The 18,535-nt window shown below is 42.5% G+C and overlaps 1 protein-coding gene and 1 long non-coding RNA gene across 5 annotated transcripts in view; one reads left to right on the top strand and one right to left on the bottom strand.

Moving 5' to 3' along the window:
- Window positions 1-2,216: 2,216 nt before the first annotated feature.
- LOC146442133 (uncharacterized) lies at window positions 2,217-2,861 on the bottom strand. Its single transcript, XR_014850160.1, has 2 exons — window positions 2,721-2,861; window positions 2,217-2,562 (listed from the first exon to the last, which is right to left on the bottom strand). It is a non-coding gene; the product is annotated as an uncharacterized LOC146442133 (long non-coding RNA).
- Window positions 2,862-2,897: 36 nt separating this feature from the next.
- The window catches only part of STAU2 (staufen double-stranded RNA binding protein 2), a 171,245-nt gene continuing 155,607 nt past the window's right edge, over window positions 2,898-18,535 (top strand). For 3 of the 4 annotated variants that reach the window (XM_085053044.1, XM_085053042.1, XM_085053045.1), the window contains exon 1: window positions 3,309-3,437. The gene's annotated coding sequence lies outside the window, so the exon portion shown is untranslated. Of the gene's footprint in view, window positions 3,035-3,308; window positions 3,438-18,535 lie in introns of those variants that run through there. The other variant, XM_085053043.1, reaches the window with a different exon arrangement.

Raw genomic sequence — 18,535 nt, 5'->3', positions numbered from 1 at the left:
TTAAAACTACAATTCTAATAATAAAATATATTAGTAAAAATTAAAATATTTTGATTTTTCTTGCAAGTGAGTGTGAAAGTGCCAATTTATTTTTTTCTGAATCTGAGGTTAAAAATGAAAAGGCCAAATATCTTCAAGTGTCCTGCACTCATGTACAGACCAAATAGAATGACTCTGTCCTTTCCCCCACTTAGGTATTTGTGCAGGCATTTAGGCATTAATGTAGCTTTTTATTATTTTCAAACTGCATACTGAATTAAGCACTCCTATTAACAACTTGCATACTGAAACTAGATAGTCGAGCAAGTCATGACACTTGTGTTGTGTAATAATGGAGTAAAGTGAAACAAATATATGCAAACTGTGCATCTTGTTTTCAAGACCTGAGAAGTTTTTAGGTTGTATTAAGCTGCTTTTAATGAAGGTGCTGACTAACCTTTATCCTGTATCTTAGCAGTAGCAGAGAAAAAACCCTCAAACATAAAGTTGCATAAATCTAAAGAAGTGACTAGTAATGCAGTTTAGTTGTTCATAAATGTAAAACTCCAGTAATATAGGAAACATTAAAAAATAGACTTAAAATTATTACAAAATATATTAACCTTTTGTTTTTAAAATATGTATATATATGGTAAGTTTTGGGATAAAATCTGCTCCTTTGTATTACGTTTTCTTTCAGCTACATTCCATTTGCACCACAAAATGTGTATCAAGATACAAGACTTCTAAGTTGATAGATGTATCTCAAGATACATTTTTAAACTAAGCTTTAGCTTTTTGGTACTAGCAATATTATAAAAATGTTAATTTTTGAAATAATAGGACAGATTGGAGATTTTAGAGGCATGTTGGAATTACATCTATCTATTGCAGAAAGCTCACAAAACCTCCCTTGTAACCTGATACTGACGTTCATTGGATGCATTTTTTTTCTGGGTACACTGATGCTAAGTATGTGCTATACTTTAGGGTTGTTCTTCAAACTACTAATAGCAAGTAAAGCAAAAATGACATGACCTAAAATTATAAAGAAAAAACTCAAGAACAAACAAATGAAAAAAACCCCACAAACTTCTATGGACAATATCGTCATGATTCAGCATCTGAATGAACTTTACTCTCACAAAAATCTGTAGTAGTGTAATAAAAAGTACTTTACATTATTATCCATTGCTATATTGTATCAGAAGACTACATAAGAAACTGTGTTATACTGTGTATTTCTGTCCTCAGTTCTTAAATTAAATTAAGGGGTAAGGAATCACAGAATCAGAAAACAAAACAATGGAGGAATGAGAAGGGGAGAATTAACAAGCTACCACTGCTGAATACAGGGTATGAATAAAACTGTCGTAGCAAATGCTGAGTAAGTTGTAAATGGCATCTTAGTATTCTGATAGTATGAATAAAAACTTGATATCACTTAGTTGCTCACAATACAGCTCTGCCACTAGGTGTCATGACATGTATTTGGTGTTTAAGTTATCTACAATATGCAAGCTTACTACCAAAATTCACCTGGGCTCTGTGCTTTTAGCATGTTCCTACACCATGCTTGGGAATCCTATCAGGCTGCATATTTTTTCTTTTTCATTTAATACTGATCCACCTCTTGCTATGAAGTAATTATTGAAAAAAAAATCTCATGGAATAACAGATACTGGAGGAAATATGAACTCTGGATTCATTCTGATCCTGACTTAACTGTTGTATTTTTAAATTACATTTGCTGTGACTAATGTTATAACTCTCATGCCTATCATTAAAACTTAGTTGTGTAGCAAAAAGATGTAGACTTTTCCCCCCTCAAAAAAATCTAGTTTTGTTTCTAAGCCTGAGGAATTTTGTTGCTGCAGTCTTGCAAATCAGGTAGGAAGATGATTGCTTCAAGTTCTGATGCTTCTACCTGGATTTTGCATAGATTTAAAAATTTGTGGCTTGTTTTACTTGAGGCAATCAAGAAAACAGATTTTTACAAAATAAATTAGATAGATTGTGGATTAAACTGGGAAATCATTTATTAATGAACAATAAACTTTTGATGACTTTGAGATAAAGATTGGAATGTTCTCTTCATGCTAAAGAAGGTTAGAAAGTAAATTCTTGGATTCTCCCCTTTTACTCATCTATTAATTTCTAATTTGAAGGAAGAAACAGTTTGGACTTTAATCTCAATTTTACATAGGCATTTTTTGTTTCTTTTTTTTTAAATTAAAAAAAAAAAAATCTGCCTCGTTCTGCCTTCTGTAAGGGATGTGCAACCCTGAAACCTGGCAACAAGTTAAATATTTTTATGATGGCAAAACCAAAGGACTATTGGTTTTGGTTGGAAAGGCACAGAAACAGCAATTGAGCCAGGGCTTGATGTAGCTGAGCCGTGGCACTGTGTAAGGAGGGTTTGTGTCCACCTGCGGAAGGAGGAGGTGTCAGTGATGCACCGTGGAACCTCCATGGCTGAACCTCCACTGCTGCGCTCCCTGGCCCTCGTTCCTGCAGCTCCCTCCACGCAGCGCCCAGCAACTGCATCACTTATCTTCCCTTTCGGAAAAATTTGCCCTAATTCTAGACAGAAAAGAATTTTAACATAAATCATGTTTCCGATTTTCTACTTTTCTCTGAAAACGGCTTTCTCGGAGGGGAAAGGTGAGACAGAGGCACGTTGGAGTTACAGTGGTCTGAGCCAGAATGAGTAACACCAGACAGGGGAAATAAAATCAAACCTCTTCTCTGGTGTGCTGTGGTGGCTGCCCCCCTCTCCATGTATTTGTGCCAGCCATTATTTTCTTTTTCCGTGCCTCAAGTCTCGCTGCCCGCAGCCCGCTCTCTCTGGGCGCGCAAGGAGCGGAGCAGACAGCGGCGCTGGGGAGCAGAGCACACGCGCCAGGCCGCTCGAAACCCCTCTCACGGACCGGCACAGCCGCCGCGCCGCTGCTCTCCGCGCTCCCCCGGTCGGGGTTTCCCTCCTCTGCGGTGCCGAGGTCCCGCCGTGTGGTGAAGCGCGGCCCCGGCCGTGTCCCGGGTCCGGCGGGGGAAGGTGAGCGCGGGGCGCCGGGGCCCGCCGGGGCCCGCCGGCGCTGGGGGCGGGCGGAGGGCGCAGGGCCCCGCGCCGCCGCTGGGGGCGCTGCTCGCCGCCGGGCCGGGGCCGGGCCGCGGACGGGGCCATTCGCGCGGCGGGCGCGGGGGGAGCGCGGCGCCGGGAGCGCTCGGGGAGCGTCCCGGGGGCGGCGGGCGCGGCGGGGGCGGCGGCGAGGGGGGGCCGAGGGGGGCGGCGGGGGGCGACGCCCGGCGCGGGGGCGGCGGGGCGGGGCGGCGGCGCCGGCGGGAGGGAGGGGGGGGCGCAGTGGTTGGGGCCGGCGGCGGCCGCCGCGGCGGCGGGGTCAGTTCTCTTTAGTGTTTGCCGATGTTGGAGGCGTCTCCAAAGTGTCCCCGGGAAGCAGGTAACCGAGAGGGAGGGGAGGGGGCGACTTCAGCCGCGATGTCCGAATCTCCGTCCCGGCTTCCCGCTGCTCCCGCCTCCGCGGCGGCTCCAGGGCGAGGGCTCCGCCGGCCCCCGGCGCCCCCCGCCTTGCCGGGGCCGTGCGGGCGGTGCTGCGCCACGGCGCTGCCGGCCCGCTGCGCTCCGCTCCGCTCCGCTTCGGCGGGGGGCGGTGGCGCCCACCCCGCCGTTCGCCCCGGGGCCCCTGTCCGCCGCCGGCCGCCCGCCCGACGAGGGGCGCAGGAGGCGGGCGGGGGTACAGGTGGGCAGCGCTGCCGCCCTCGGGGCCGCGGGGAAGCCCCCCCTGGACCCGCTCCGCAGCGCTCCGCAGCTCTCCGCGGCTCCCCGCAGCCGGGTCCGGCTGCCGGCGGCGGTGGCTGCGCTAAGGCCGGGCCGCGGCCGGGCCGTGCGGCAGGGCCGAGCTCGGCGGGGACCGCGCCGGGCCTGCCGTGCCCCAGACCCCGAGAAGGAGTTCTATGCGACCCGAACTTGCTCCTCGTCCTATGTCCCGCCGGGCCCTGTGGCGGTGCGCGGCCTCGGGGACGCACGGTGGCCGCTCCGCCGCCGGCACGGCTGGGGCGCCGGGCACCATTCGCCCGGTCAGCGGCGCGGACCTCACAGCTCAGCCGCCGTGTGTTTGTACGTGTGTGCTAGTCAGTCCTCTCTTTGCACATCGTGCTCTGCCTCCAAACTTCGGACAGGGCCCCAAACTTTGCCATCGGTGCTGGGCTCTTCCACTCCCAAAATGGATGTCGGCATCTCTTCCAGGCGGTGGGCAGCGGAGCCGTTTACCGGCCTTCGCCCGGCACGAGGGCTTGGGGGCCGTCGGTGAGGTGGGACCCACAGAGACACTGCTGTGAAGTTGCCTAATTCAGGCTTCTCATGGGCTGGGTGGCATTTTCCCAGTGTTCAGGTGTCTGTTGGGAAAAAGTTCATCTTGATCACAGCCAGGCCTGGAAGTCACAGCCATGCCTTCCTGGAGAAGTGTGGGCTGCTTGGGGTTAGCTGTGAGGGCGAATCCTGCAGCAAAGCTGTTTGCCTTGTAGTGCTCAGGGTCCCACCTGACAAGTCAGTGATACCCATGCAAAAAATTTCCCTGCCGTGTATCTGGCTGGTGTTGCCTTACGGCCAGCAAGCTGTTTCTGTGAATACCAAGACGTAAGCTTCTCGAGCCATGCTTGGAATGCTCCCTGTGCAGCTACCGTGGTGCTAAAAAAAAGTTTATGCTGTACAAAAGAGTAGGTAAAGTGCTGCTGTTGTAACCCCTCTCTTTGCATGAAATACTGTCTTGAACAGTACTGAGGGATGTGCATGAGTAACTGCAGCCTTGCAAGGCACAAGTAAGGCTGTTGCTTGACACGTTGCTGTATCTCACTTATGTTTACCAGTGGCATCAGGAGTAAGGTCTTCCTGGGCTGTGTGGTAATTCCAGGTTACCACTCTACACCAGTGTAGTAATACTAATGAATTTAAGCCATTTACTGACTACAAGGAGGTTCTGTATAGGCTTTGTTGTGACATTGCTGCTTATATAAACAGTGCCAGCCTGACAGATTTCTGAATGAAATATTATTTTTTTTCTAGAAAGTCAGCAGCAGTGAAAGATTTCCAGCACTGTTTTCCAGCTGCTGAACCTTAGCTTTGACCTAGAAAAACTCAGAGATTTCTGCTCCTGCCACTCTTTGGAAAGATTCCTATTGCTGCCAGCTAGGAACAGGATTGAGACTGCCTGCTTGTTCATAGTTTTTGAGGGGAAGGGTTAGTTCAGATTTTCTTTTCGTTGCAGACAACTTTTCAACAATGTTGTTCAGCTTGGGTTCTGCTTGGGCTGCTCAGCCTGGAGGCCAAAGTCTTTATGTATCTTGTTGCCAGCTCAACCTACCTTGTTCCCCAAGAATTATGTCAAAATAATAATAAATTTGACTAATCTTAAATTCTGATTTAAGATAGTAGATTGTAAAGAAACTTTCTAACTTTGCTTGCAAAAGAACCTGATCAGAGGTGCGTTAATGACTGGACCAAGTTTAAGTAAGCATTTAACTCCATCAGCCTCTTCTTTTGGGGCAAAGATCAGGTTTGATTTTCCTCCACAGCCTTGTAAACTTAGCTTCACTCTAACTCTGGTTTACATTGGTGTGAATGTGGGAAGTGAGTCAAATACCATGTGTTTTATTTGTAAGGTGTCATGAAAAATGACCTTGGGAAGGTTATGCAACCTTAAGCCGTAGTGAAGCAGATCCTCCGATTCCAAGACTGGATCTCTAGCCATTGGGGAAGGTGCACCTGTCATGCTCTATCTAGACAGTTTGTTTTGACCTACCCAAAATACATGGCTATTGACTTGTCAGTCTTTGAAAACACTGAAAAACTCCCATGAATTAAGTCCAGTTCTTCACCCCAAAATACATCTTCTTGTGGTATCATTCCATTGGAGAGCTGGCCTTATAAAGGAAATGTGTAGGTTTTAGTGCCATTTTTGGGCGTATGTCTGATAGATATGTACACAGATTTTTTATCATAGGAGTGCAAAGTGTCTATTTCCTCATGTGGGTATCACCGATGTGGTGGGGAAGGACCTAACTCTGCATCTTTTCAGGATAACTGAAACAACAAAATTTCTGTTAATGAGTCACCAAAGCTTTGCTTCTCCTTCACTGCTTACATTGATTTCCTATCACCACAGCAGATAGGAAAAGAGGCCTGTTTTTCACCAGAATCTGTTATTTTGCATTTCTAATCTTTAGATCACACATAGCCTGTATTTTTCACAATAGTTCTTGAATTCCCTCTCCTCTGAAAAGAAGAGGAAAAATACAGAGGGTTCCATATGACGGAGGGGCATAAAGAGCACAAGGCAGGAGTCCTGCAGAGGCAGGTCAGGGAATGGGGCTGGCAGTTTTGCTTAGGAAGGATAGTGAAAGAGGGGGAATAGAATTGGTGGGAGCACATGATGAACTGTGAAGACAGGAAATGGAGCCTGTGTATAGTGTACTTAACATATATATATAGTTAATATATATATTAAAAGTGAAGGGCTCTGCATTTAGGAGGTCTGCTCATTGTCAGCACTGAGTCATGATCAGCATTATCCAAAGTATGTTTGCATTAAAAGATCAAGAGTTCAGTAAGAATCTGAGAGATGTCTTCTCAGGCATTGTTCTGGAAACTATTTAGAATAAAGAAATTGCTTGTCACAACTCCTAATGTAAAAATGAATTTTGAAAAGCCATCTGTAGTAGTGTAACACTAAAATCACATCCATGTCTGCAACTGCTAAAGTTTGTTCATACTTCATCTCAAGAGCAAGTGTTTTGGGGTTTGAATTTTGGTTTGTGGGTCTTTTTTGTTAAACTGGTGTTTTTTGGAGTGTTTCCCAGTAATTAAATCTGTATTCCATGGCCACAGTGTGTTTACCTTTGTCATACTCCATCTTTTCATTTGCTTTAGTTAACTATACATCTGTATAGTCCATCACTAGAATGTTACAGATTTAATGATATTTAACCAAATAAAATGAAATTATGAAATTTAAATTTTTCTCTGGTAAATACCACTTCTTTCATATTTAATGATTTAATATTGTAACTCCACTATACTTCTGTATCCCCATAACCTTCTAATGTAGTCACCATTAAAATGATGGGAAGGGGCACTTTTTAGACTGATTAGAACTCAGGCCTTGAGCTCAGATCCCCATTGGTGTTTGGGGTGGTCCCTGTCCCTGGTTATTCGCAGCAGCCAATTATTATGTCAAGTATAAGTTAACCTCCTATCCGTAGTTTCTGGGAGAAGATAGCTTACTAAGATATTTACCATAGTAGCACATGCTCACTTGGAGGGTATATTTGCAGTCTCATCTGAAAACTTCCAAAGGATCACAGTGGTCACACTTCTAGTTTCGCTGCTTGCCAGCTTTGAGGAGGCTGTTTTGCCTCCAGGCTGAAGGAAACAGTTTTGAGTGTAGGAGACTAGATTTTCTGGAAAAGTTTCTTGCAGTGATAATGGTCACCTGTTAGATCAAGAAAAGAGATGAGTAGCCTGATTTTTACCACTATTGCTGGTCTTAGTTTCATATTTCTTGCACCTGTTAGGTATTTGTAGTTCCCAGTTTCTCCTACAATGATCCCAGTTTAAAAAAACAGTATTATACAAATATAAGGAAGTATCAATATACTAAATGTGCAGATTGTTATCAGTAACTGGAATTGTCTGGATAAGTAACTGTCTGCAAGTGATAGAGTACTTTTCCCATAGGACCCAGATGACACATCCATGCAACTGATAAAATTTGAAGGATGAAATGAAGATACTCTGTTCCCAAGGTGAAAATGCAGGGCTGGTATGGGCCAATGTTGGGTCACTTAGAAGCATACGCAGTTGTTCTGATACAAACAAAAAAAATAATGAAATAACACTCTGTCATAGCTTTGGCATTGTTAGATAAGGTAAAAACAAGAAACAGTCTAAAGTTTCTTGTTAATTGTTTGTTTGTTTGTTTTACTTTTTTCCCCTTCTACTGGTCCTCCTTCACTCCTGGGTACTATGTTTCTTTTTTCCTTTCCAGACTGTGGAAAATATTTTCTCTGGTTTTTGTTTCAGTCTCGTGTCTCTGATAGTGTTTAAACCTGCCTGCTTTGAATTGTGTTTCATCTGAGGTGGCAGTGTCCATTCAAGAGGGTATTTTGCTTAAGAGTATATAGCCAAGAGACATTCCTTTTGTACCTGTTTAGGGCCTGGGAATTGCAATGAATGACTCCAGAGGAATTTTCTTGAAAACCCTTCTGACCCTCTGATAATTAAGTGCAAGACATGTAATAGTCTTGTATTAAATGAGTGTGCAGCTTCTGCATGGCAGCTAGGGCTGTCTGACCTTTGTGAAAGGGAATGAGAAGCTTGTCCTGGATCAGGAGGCAGGAAAGCTCTCCCTGGTTGTTCAGAGGCATCTTTTAGCATTATCTCTTAGCTGAATCCACTGGGTTAGATATGGGATTTGACCTCCTCAGAAGGGAGAGTGGTCCACAATCTTTTCTTCATCCCTTTTCAACGGGTCAATTTTTATTTCTTAGAACCTTAAGCAAGTGAGAGCTCACTAAAGGTGTCAGGACTGGATCCTGTTTCCACGGACGTGATGGATTTGCCATTCATGAGGACATTCTGGATCTTGACTTCCAGGCAACCATAGGTATTTGCCAAGTCCCAGGAGAAGAATTTAATGTTTAATTAAATCCTTCAGCTGTTACGTTACAAGGTTCTTCTGAAACTGGCCATTCCACAAATTACTGTCAGTGGCAGTTCACCAGAGGAGGTGGCTTTAGAGGCCTTTTCTCATGTGACCATTAAGCTACCTGTAAAACTTTGATTCTTGCTGTTTCTCCTCAAATCTCACTACAGTCAGAGCCCCTTGATACTTTTCAACACTTACAGGTTACAGGTAGGCGTGAGAGCAAAGGAGGACTGCTTCAGCTGGTGAAACTGAAGTTGTTAAGTGTATTTAAAGTGTCTTAAAAGAAATGTTAGCAGCAACTTGCCCATCCTAGATTTGAAATTGTTTCTTTTCTTGGATACAGTAGTAATTTGAATATTTTCAAGGTTTTTAAACTAGTCCTGTGCTCACTAGTAATTTTGACATGAGCACCAAAAAGAAGTGGCTTTATTTGCTGTCATTGCAAATACTGGTGCTGTTTACCTTTGCTCAGGTACCTCATAGCTGACAGGAGCAAGGGAGACATAGTTACTTGTGAGCAACTCAGACATATCCCCAAGACAGGGCAGGACAGAGCACTGCAGGTGAACAGGGTTAGCTGAGGTAGTTCTAGTTCCAGGGCCTCGGTTTTTTGAATGTGGGTGTCTTTGCTGTTGTGCTGGATTGCAGATCTGCTCCACAGCTCTGAGGTCTGCACTTCTACCCAAACTTCTGCTGTGTGTCATTGCAACCTAGATAGACGTTGGATGACCCTTGGCCTAAGAGCACAATCCCTTGTTAACAAGGAACATCCATTTTTGCAGGCAGTTAGACTGTATTAGGCATATGTCTGTAGCCTAATAGCATGTGTTCTTTTGGGGATCCTAGAAAATGGGGTCCTGTTTCCCTTTTGAAGTACTTTTTGTTTATTTGATTTTGATTTGGATGGTAAAGATCAGGAGTCTTAGTAGTGAACAGAAGTGTTAGTTCCCTACAAGTTCAAAAGTTTGTTCTTTTATGCTAGTTTAGAGTGGTTCCAGAGTCACAAAAACTAACTTTACCCTTCTGAGTCTAATGGCCCTGGTATCCTGAAAGTGCAGCAAGTGATAAGAAAGACATTCCTTTGAAGGGCAGCTCAGAGCATCGTCTACCCATTTATTCTCTAGGTGGTCATGAGCCTATGATGTTACAGTGTTGCTATTCCTAATAAATGCACATTTCTTTTTTGTTTTTGCTCAAGTCCGAGTACTCTTTTCTAATATTTTGAATAATTTCATGTTTCCACTGTATCAGCTTGCACTTTTAGCCAGAGTTATCCTTTGTTTCATTTCTGACTTTATCTGCGTAAAAATACTTGAGAGAATTCCAAATTTTAATTCCGTTTGTTTACATTTTTTTCCTCTAGTAGTTATGCTTATAACTTCCTTTGGTCTGGGGAAACAAGTTACTCTGAATCATCAGCTGTATAGATGAAGGTCTCTTATTTGCTATTTCATGATGTATCCCACTTAGTGCTCCTAAGCACTAGTACATAGGCTGGAGGAAAAAGCCTTGTCTTTTGTGCTAGTTCTGTGCCCTCACAGTGTGCTCAGCTTGAATCAAATGAATTTTTACCAGCACTCTTCCTTTCAGTTGTTAGTTGTTACTTTAGTGTCCTCCTTGCTGATTCAACTCCAGAAATAACCTTTTGCCATTCTGCCAGTTGTGCATAGCCTCTGTGCTGCAGTTGAATGTGTGGCAGGTTTATAGTGTTCAGCTAAGGATTATGTACCCAGCAAATTTTCTTCAGTGTTATCTGCCTTTTCTAACTCTGAGAGGATCTGTAAGTGTGCCACTAGGAAGTTTTTTGCCACTAGGATTTTCTTTCTCTTCCTGGATTGTCAAAATCATCTATAATCTGTAGTTTCTTCTAAAGATAAGTAATTTATTTGACTGTTTCGTTGCACAACTTGATAATTTCTGTCCAAAGCAAGGGTTTGCTACAAGGAAACAATAGGCTGTTACTGTCCTGTGAATTTTGCTGGGTTGTTGATGATTCTTTTCATTCTCAGGATGTTTGAGGAGTCTTTGATAGCTACTTGCTGCATGTGACTGGATCTGTTAGCTCCTTTGGTTTTCTCTTAAACTCTCCCAGACATGTCTCTTCCCATCTTGTTGGAGTCCAGTGTTAGTTGCCCTGTGTCACCACAGTCTATTTATGATCTGTCCACTTCCTTAATTTTTGGATTCTGTTTCCATTGTTGTTGAGTTAGGCCTGTGTCATAAATTTTGCAACATTTCTAGGCCTTGCCCCATCATAGGATCTTTAAATTTAACTTACTCCAGTTGAAAACTTAGATTTTGTACTTATCTTCAGAGCACTTGGTAGGCCCAATCCAATACTCAGTAATTGTTTTACCTTTATTCATTGACTGAGGAGAGCTGCACTTAACATGGAGAGAAGGCTCTTCCAGTTCATTGCAGAACTCCTGATCTGACAAGATACTCTGTGCCTGTGAGCAGAAGCCCAGTCCTGTCCCCCAGTGAGCAGGGAGCTAGTCTCTTTATGACCTGTATGTCAACATTATCTTACAGCCAAGCAATTCAAAAACTGTCTATGGAAGAGTTGAGAGAAGGGAGAGCCCCAGGAATGGTTCATGAGCAGAAGATGGCAATTTGACCCCAACTGTGTCTGGGAGCTGTGACTTCTTGGAAGCTGTATGAGATCTTGAAGTGGATATTAATCACTTCAGCTGTGAAATGTAGTGGTTTTGTTTAAATACACTCATGGAGAACAAAAAAAAGGCACACAAACCAGAATTTCATCTCCTCCTAACAACAGAGTGCAACACCTGTCGCTTTGTCCACTTAAACTGCCTTCTCTAAGGATCTTGTAGCTGTTAATTACAGGAAGCTGATGACAGTATGAGGAGGGCTGGTAGCAGGAGCTGTAACTTCTTTTCAAAGAAAAAGGCATGTTTCTGCTACTTCACCAAATTTGCTACTTCAAATGATATGAGAAGTAGTTTGTCACAGGCAGTCAAGGAAAAGATTTCTGAATTCCATTAATAAAATGCGATTTCTAGTTAGGGATTGAAGTTAAGAAGTAATTTTTGCTTGCCTCAGAAAATAATAATGGTTGGAGGGATGTTTTTCTTAGAGTAAGAGTATTTCGTAATTTAAAATCAGTCAAAGCATATTGGAAATCTTAGGAATATAACTACTACTTGTCAGCACAAATTGGAAAAAAAGTACAGCTTTTAGAAATATATATGAGAGAAATTTTAAAATATTAATTAAATCAGAAACTAGACACTCTAAAGGAGCTCTGATTCGACTCCAATATCACATATAAGGAACCAATTGCAGCTTTTATGCAAACTAGTCTGTAGTGTCAGTGTGTCAAGTTTGAGCCATGTTTTTTCCATTTACTTACTTAATCCCCTTCTCCACTTTTAAGCTGGTGACTGATTGTTAAACTAGTGTTTTAGGCGTCCCTTTTTCCAGCTGTTTTTCTTCAGGAAAGCTGACTAGCTCATTTTTGTTTAACCTAAGGTGAATGTGAGTTACCTGTATCTGGAGTAAGATGGTCTGATGACCACTTAATCTTTTTGAAAGTGTTACAGATACGACTATGTATCGCACAGTGTCTGGGGGAGATACAAGTTTCCAGTTTTCAAGCAGTCATATGTAGTTTGTAAGTCATGGTACGAAAGAGAGCTGAAGAGTTAAAATGCTGCACAGGCAGCTCTTAGGCTTTGGGGTAGTGCTTGCTCTCAGGTGCAGTTATCAAATACAAAAAGGATATTATCATCTAGTGTTGGGTAGTGTGTATGTCGTGCCTCTGATCCGTAAGGCATTGGAACAATCTGTAAGTTAGTTTTTGGGATCTACATCAAACCATGATGAGTTTTGCATGAGGAAGGCCTCCTACAAAGAAAGCTCTGATGATCACCTTGCTGTTTCATGAAGGAATTTTGCATTTTCTTCTCTGTAGTAATTGAGTGTATCCTGGCTGGGTCAAACTGATGGCTGTGTCTGAAGCAGTATTCTGTCTCGATGGTTCAGAGGCTTTTTTGGGCTTACATTTTGTGGCACTGTGGGAACTGGGTTAGCTTGTATTGGCTGTTGGAAATTTCCATGGCTGTTGTACCATCTTCTCTGTCTTCTGGACAGGAACAATAAATTGAGAGAGACTTTTTCATGAGATTATCTTTGTAAGGAGCAAACGTTTATATAAACCAGACTGATTTCTCCCCCTTGGGCTTTGGGTTATAAACAGGTTGAAATCTTTTGAGTGGCCAAACTGTCTCAGTTTCTGATGCAACAGATTGGCTTTCCTTGTCTTTTAGTTTTCTTCTGGCATTGAAATCTTCAAGTTGATAATCTGATTGATCTCCCTTACCATTTTAATATAGAATAGCAGTCCTTTTTTCCATCACGTTTCTAGATGAATATTAATAAAGTTTCTCTGCTTAGAACCTCTGTTTTATGTCTGTCTATGAAGTCTCTTCGTGAGTCTTCAAGTGGCTGTCTGGTATACGCAGGACCTGACTGATTTCTGTGTTAGAAGCGAAAATTAGCCACATGTACAGTCTGGGGTCATTAGTTTTGCTGTACTCAATAAGATGCACTGTGGCCTGAGTTGCTCTTTTTTCAGCTTTTTCATGTCAGCCTTGCTGTTGCCAGGGAAGCAAGGGAAGAGTTGTGTTCCTGCCTGTCAGTATGCTCCACTTTCTCTTAGGTTTCTCTTGTTACAAGTTTTTAGACTCTTGCTCATGCAAATGTGCACAATTGCAGTTGGTCCCCTAACCCCTGCATTTTCCATCATTGCTTAAAAAAAGACATGTCTTAGGCAAGTATATTAGGTGGGGAATCTCTGCAAAGGAATTTATTTACCTCTGTAATTGTGTCTGTTCATTTTAATAACATCCATGATCACTTACTTGTTGAAGACAAGTTTGGCAGTAGATTTTGGATAGGTTTCAGTTGCCTGTATTTTGGCATCTTGTGCAGTTTGAGACACAAAGTTACCCTGTCTGCTCCTTAGCTGCCACTCAGCTGTGTGGTTAGCTAATCCTAAATTAGAAGCCTACTTGTTGATCACCTTGAGTAACTCCCTGGGTCTGCTGGCTGTACTGACGAGTGGTATAATAAATTGCTTTAAACACATACATTATTGCCATTTCATTGCCTCTTCATGTCAAGGTTTCTCTGAGTTGCCTGCTATGTGCAGTGTCAGATGTGGCATGGGTCTTCAGAGAGGATGTCTGCTTCCTGAAGCAGCAGCTGATGGAGTAGGCATGTATCCAAATGTGGTATCTCGGGACGTCTCAGCTGGCATTGTGTATTGGGGTCTGTAAAAGACAACAGGGTTGAGCCTGGCTGGACACCAGACACCCACTAAAGCTGTTCTCTCACTCCCCTCCAGAGCTGGACAGGGGAGAGGAAATATAGTGAAGGGGTCATGAGTTGAGATAAGGACTGGGAAAGATCACTCACCAAATACCATCACGGGCAAAACAGGCTCAAATTAGAGGTACTAGCTGAATTCATTACTAACAAGATCAGCGCAGGATAATGAGAAGTGAAATAAAACCTTGAAAACACCTTCTTCCTACCCCTCACTCCTTCCCAGGTTACCTTCTCCCCCAGCAGTGCAGGGAGATAGGGAATGGGGGTTTTGGTCAGTTCATCACTTGTGGTTTCTCGTGCTGTCCAGGGAGAGGAGTTGTTTCCCTGCTGCACTGTGGGGTCCCTCCCACAGGAGACAGTTCTCCACTAACTTCTCCAGCGTGCGTGTATCTCATGAGCAGCAGTCCTCCCCAGACTGCTGCAGCATGGGTCACTCTTCCATGGGGTGCAGTCCTTCAAAGACAGGCTGCTCCAGCCTGGGAGCAGGGCCTTCTCTCTACAAACCTCCCACAGGCTCACAGCCTTCTCTCAGGCTGCTCTGGTGTGTGGCTCCTCCATGGGCTGCAGGTGGATCTCTGTATCCCCATGGACCTTCATGGGCTGCAGGGACACAGCTGTTTCACCATGGACTGCACCACAGGCTGCAGAGGGATCTCAGCTCCTGTGCCTGGAGCACCTCCTCCCCCTCCTTCTGCACTGACCTTGGTGTCTGCACTCTTGTTCCTCTCACATATTCCCACCCCACTCTTCTCTGGCTGCAATTACAGCTGCACAATAACTATTTTTTCTTCTTCTTAAGTATGTTATGTCAGAGGTGTTACCACTGTTTCTAGTTGCCCTAGCCCTGACCAGCAGCACATCCTTCTTTGGAGCTGCCAGGGATTGGCTCTGCCAGGCATGGAGGAAGCTTCTGGCAGCTTCTAACAGAAGCCAACCAGATAACCCTCCACTACCAAAGCTTGGCCATGCAAACCGAATTCACATTGATAAACCATCGTACTTCCATGCTGTATTTCCTTTGATTCCAGTGACAGTTTAGACACCTTGCTTATATTTATAAACCTAAATTATAGATGTCTTTAATCCTTATCTGACTCCTCATACCTGCCTGTACAGCAGAGCCATCCGATATGGGTAACTGTGCTGGTGTGAGAGGTACTGTGCATGGAGACAGCTTTGTAGATCACCGATTTCTCATATCAGTTACTTGACTTTTGCTGTAGTGGTTTAAGCAATTTACTACATCCTAAATGTTTGTTTATTGTATTTACTCTGTGACATATTCTATGTTTTTCAAGTTGTATAAATCCAATCTTGATTGCAGGGTAAGACTTCTGTTCTAGCCCTCTTGCTAACACATCATAATTAAATGGTAGCAAAAGTCCCCACCTTTGGCCATTTTGTTGATGGAGAAAATCTTTGACTTTAGTCTTTGGTTCCATAATTAGCTACCTCATTTGTCCTGTTTGTTTTTTTACTTTTCTTTTCAAAATTTCATGAAACAATTTTAAAGTGAGTTGTTAGAGACGGATTGAATCAGTGACAGATAGAAATATGTATTCCTACATAATATGATTCTGTGATAATGGTAATGTGGTCATGGATTAAGAGACTTGTATGCTTTTTGTAGCAAATTGGAACATTGTATTGGACATTAGGGAACCAATATGATTTCATGATGAAAGAAGTGTGCAAGATGAAGCAGTTTCTACCTCAGTTTTCTGAGTTTAAAGTCCTTTTTTTAAATGTTGTTTTAATGTGCTTGTTCTATGTATAATTCAAAAGGAAGGTTAAGCTGACTGCTGTTTGAAGAAGTGGTTGAAAAATATGACTGCAGATTTTAAATCTATTTCCTACTTGATTTTTTTCTTCCAAAATTACCTTCCTTCCTTTCCTCAGAAAGGTGCTTACTGACTGTATATAAGAGTTGGCAAAGGATAGTCCTCCATGGGTGAAAATATCTGTAAGCAACGATGGGATTTGATATTGTGACCTGTTGTTCGCTGCAGCTGCTTGGCCCTTCTTTGCCTTCCTGGGGCTTTATTTAAACCCTTTACTGCTCCAGTCCAAGAGCAGAGGAAACAAATTGTAAGGAACTGTAGTATTTAGTCTTCTTTAGTCTTTAGGAGCTGGGTTTAACACTGAGCAAGTAGGGGAACTTTTTTGTAAGCCTTGCAGTTCCTTAAATTTTGAGTATTAGTCCCTAACATTGTGTGTCAATTCCTTTGGTTGTAAAATGTCTCACCAAAACAAACAAAATAAAAGAGTTAGTGATTTCCACTCCTCATCTTATACTTCAGGAAAGTGAAATGCTTTTAAGGCATAACTTCACTTGCTATCAGGTATTACTTAGATGTTAATTAGCTGGTAGCTATGTTCATATACCCATTGAAACTAAGATTCTCTTCTGCAAGGCACAGTGAAAAAAAAGAAACCAGGCCACAGGTTTCTGAAGATGTAATCATCAGGGATGAGATCATGGGCTTTGTGAGGAACAGTGTGAAGGAGATGAACTTCAGTGTATGGCTTGGCAGCAAAGCTAAGCTGATTAGTAGGAGTTGAAAGGGCTAATTCCTTGCACCCACTCTGGGTCAGGAGTGTGTGGCCCTCCCGGTATAGACACAGATGCTCCTCTGATCTTTCTCCTTACCTGCACGTGAACTGGTTCAGTGAGGTAAATGGACAGAAAGTGTTGGCTTTTTGCTGTAGGGAAGTGAGGACATGGGATTGTCCCTTGCCATGGCAGCAAGTCATTAGATCAGTTTGGCTGCTGGCAAACCACTCCTCATAAGGTAAAAAGCAATGAAATTGATGAAGTAGCAAATGGAAAGGATCAACAGTGGGGACCAGCAGTAATGTAGAAAAATATATATGTTTTGAAAAATAGAGAAACCCTGTCTGATTGCATGCCTAGTGTTTCAATTTGTCCTATTTAAAATGTATAAATAAGATAAATTTTGTAAGTAAGTCTGGGTAACCATGTTCTGATTGTTGCTTTAAGTCATGCTCTTGCTAACCTACTACTGTGTGGCCATCTCGTTACTTGGTTTTAGAAGACATAAAAGTTTGAATTAAGCTTCTCTGAAGGTAATGCAGAGCTGTGTGGTTTTTGTCAACCCCAAATAAACTGCTAGATGTAACACAGTAAAAAGAAATTACATAAGACTTAGAACTTCCATAGCATTTTTTATATTAATGTCCACAAATATATAAATATTTGCTCTAAATGTGAGAAATGGCACACCAGAAATACGTTTTACCTTTAGGCAGCTTTGTATGCTTTTGTGTAACTGAACAAATAAATTAATATCAGGAGAATAGAAGGAAAACAGAGTGTTTAACGGAATTATAAGGCTAAAAGTAAAACCAAACCCTTCGTAATTAGGAAGCTGTTAACTATTAGAGTTCTGTGACTTCGGACTTTCACAGTGGAATCACATTAACAAGCTTCTAACCAAAATGGGAGTTGGTCTGAAAAAAACCCTTGAGATGCTGCCTGCTTAGACACTGCCTCTAGTCTATCGGATTGCTGTTCCTGTACCTTTCAATATTTTCAGTAATGATGTGGATGAAACAGTACACATTGAATTTGTAGATGCTATTATGCAGGCTTAGAGGAGACTTGCAAACATTTTGGAACTAGAATTAAAATTCTATGTGATCTTGAAAAATTTAAATGGTTGTCTTTTTTTTGTTTTGTTGGGTTTTTTAAAAATAAGAAAATTCAAGGAAGACAAGAACAAAGTCTCATTATCTGGAGAACAGTCAGATTCACAAAGAAAGCACAGGCTAGAATTTGCTGGATAACAGTTCTGCAGAAAAGGATCTGGGATCATTAATGTAATACTGTTGTGAAAAATAGACACTGCTTAGAAGGTATAAGCAGAACTCTTGGTTATATAAAGTACAAGGTATGTCAAGTAGTTTTTCCTGCTCAGCAGTGGCTGGCCCTCAGTTGTTCATTTGTAAAGCCCGTCACAAGTATGTAGTATGTGCCATGCATTAAATACTGTGCACAGATTAGATTTGGAACTCTGGTTTGTATGATGAAGCAGTGTGAAAGTGTGGTGACTCTACTGCATATGTGCATTTTCACTTTCTGCACAGATGAAGTCCAGTCTTCTGTTCTGACTATTCAGGTCATTCATTTCTCTAGCTGTTGGTTGTTTGTACAACTTGTCTTTCCAATCTGCTTTTTCAATTTTTCCCACATTGTGCAAGTGTGTTTGGTTTGAACACTCATTGTCCATGTTTTCTGCCTTTTGTGGTGTTTTATCTACTTTATCTGTCATTTCACCTGAGCATTTAATTCATATTTTATACCACAAGATCTAAGCCTATAAAGTGATTCCAGAAAAATAGAAAAAGTAATAATAATCAGAAAAAGCATTAACTAACTCTTTATGCTGTGTGGTGCTTTTAGCATGAAACAAGTGTATTCACAGTTGTTAAAAATATTCTACATCTATGAATGTAACTAAATA

The sequence above is a fragment of the Lichenostomus cassidix genome, chromosome 2, assembly GCF_008360975.1.
Source record: "Lichenostomus cassidix isolate B80296 chromosome 2, HeHo_3.0, whole genome shotgun sequence".
NCBI classification, from domain to species: domain Eukaryota; kingdom Metazoa; phylum Chordata; class Aves; order Passeriformes; family Meliphagidae; genus Lichenostomus; species Lichenostomus cassidix.
Note: the sequence above shows the minus strand (reverse complement) of the source record. Positions and strands in the feature narration are given on the sequence as shown.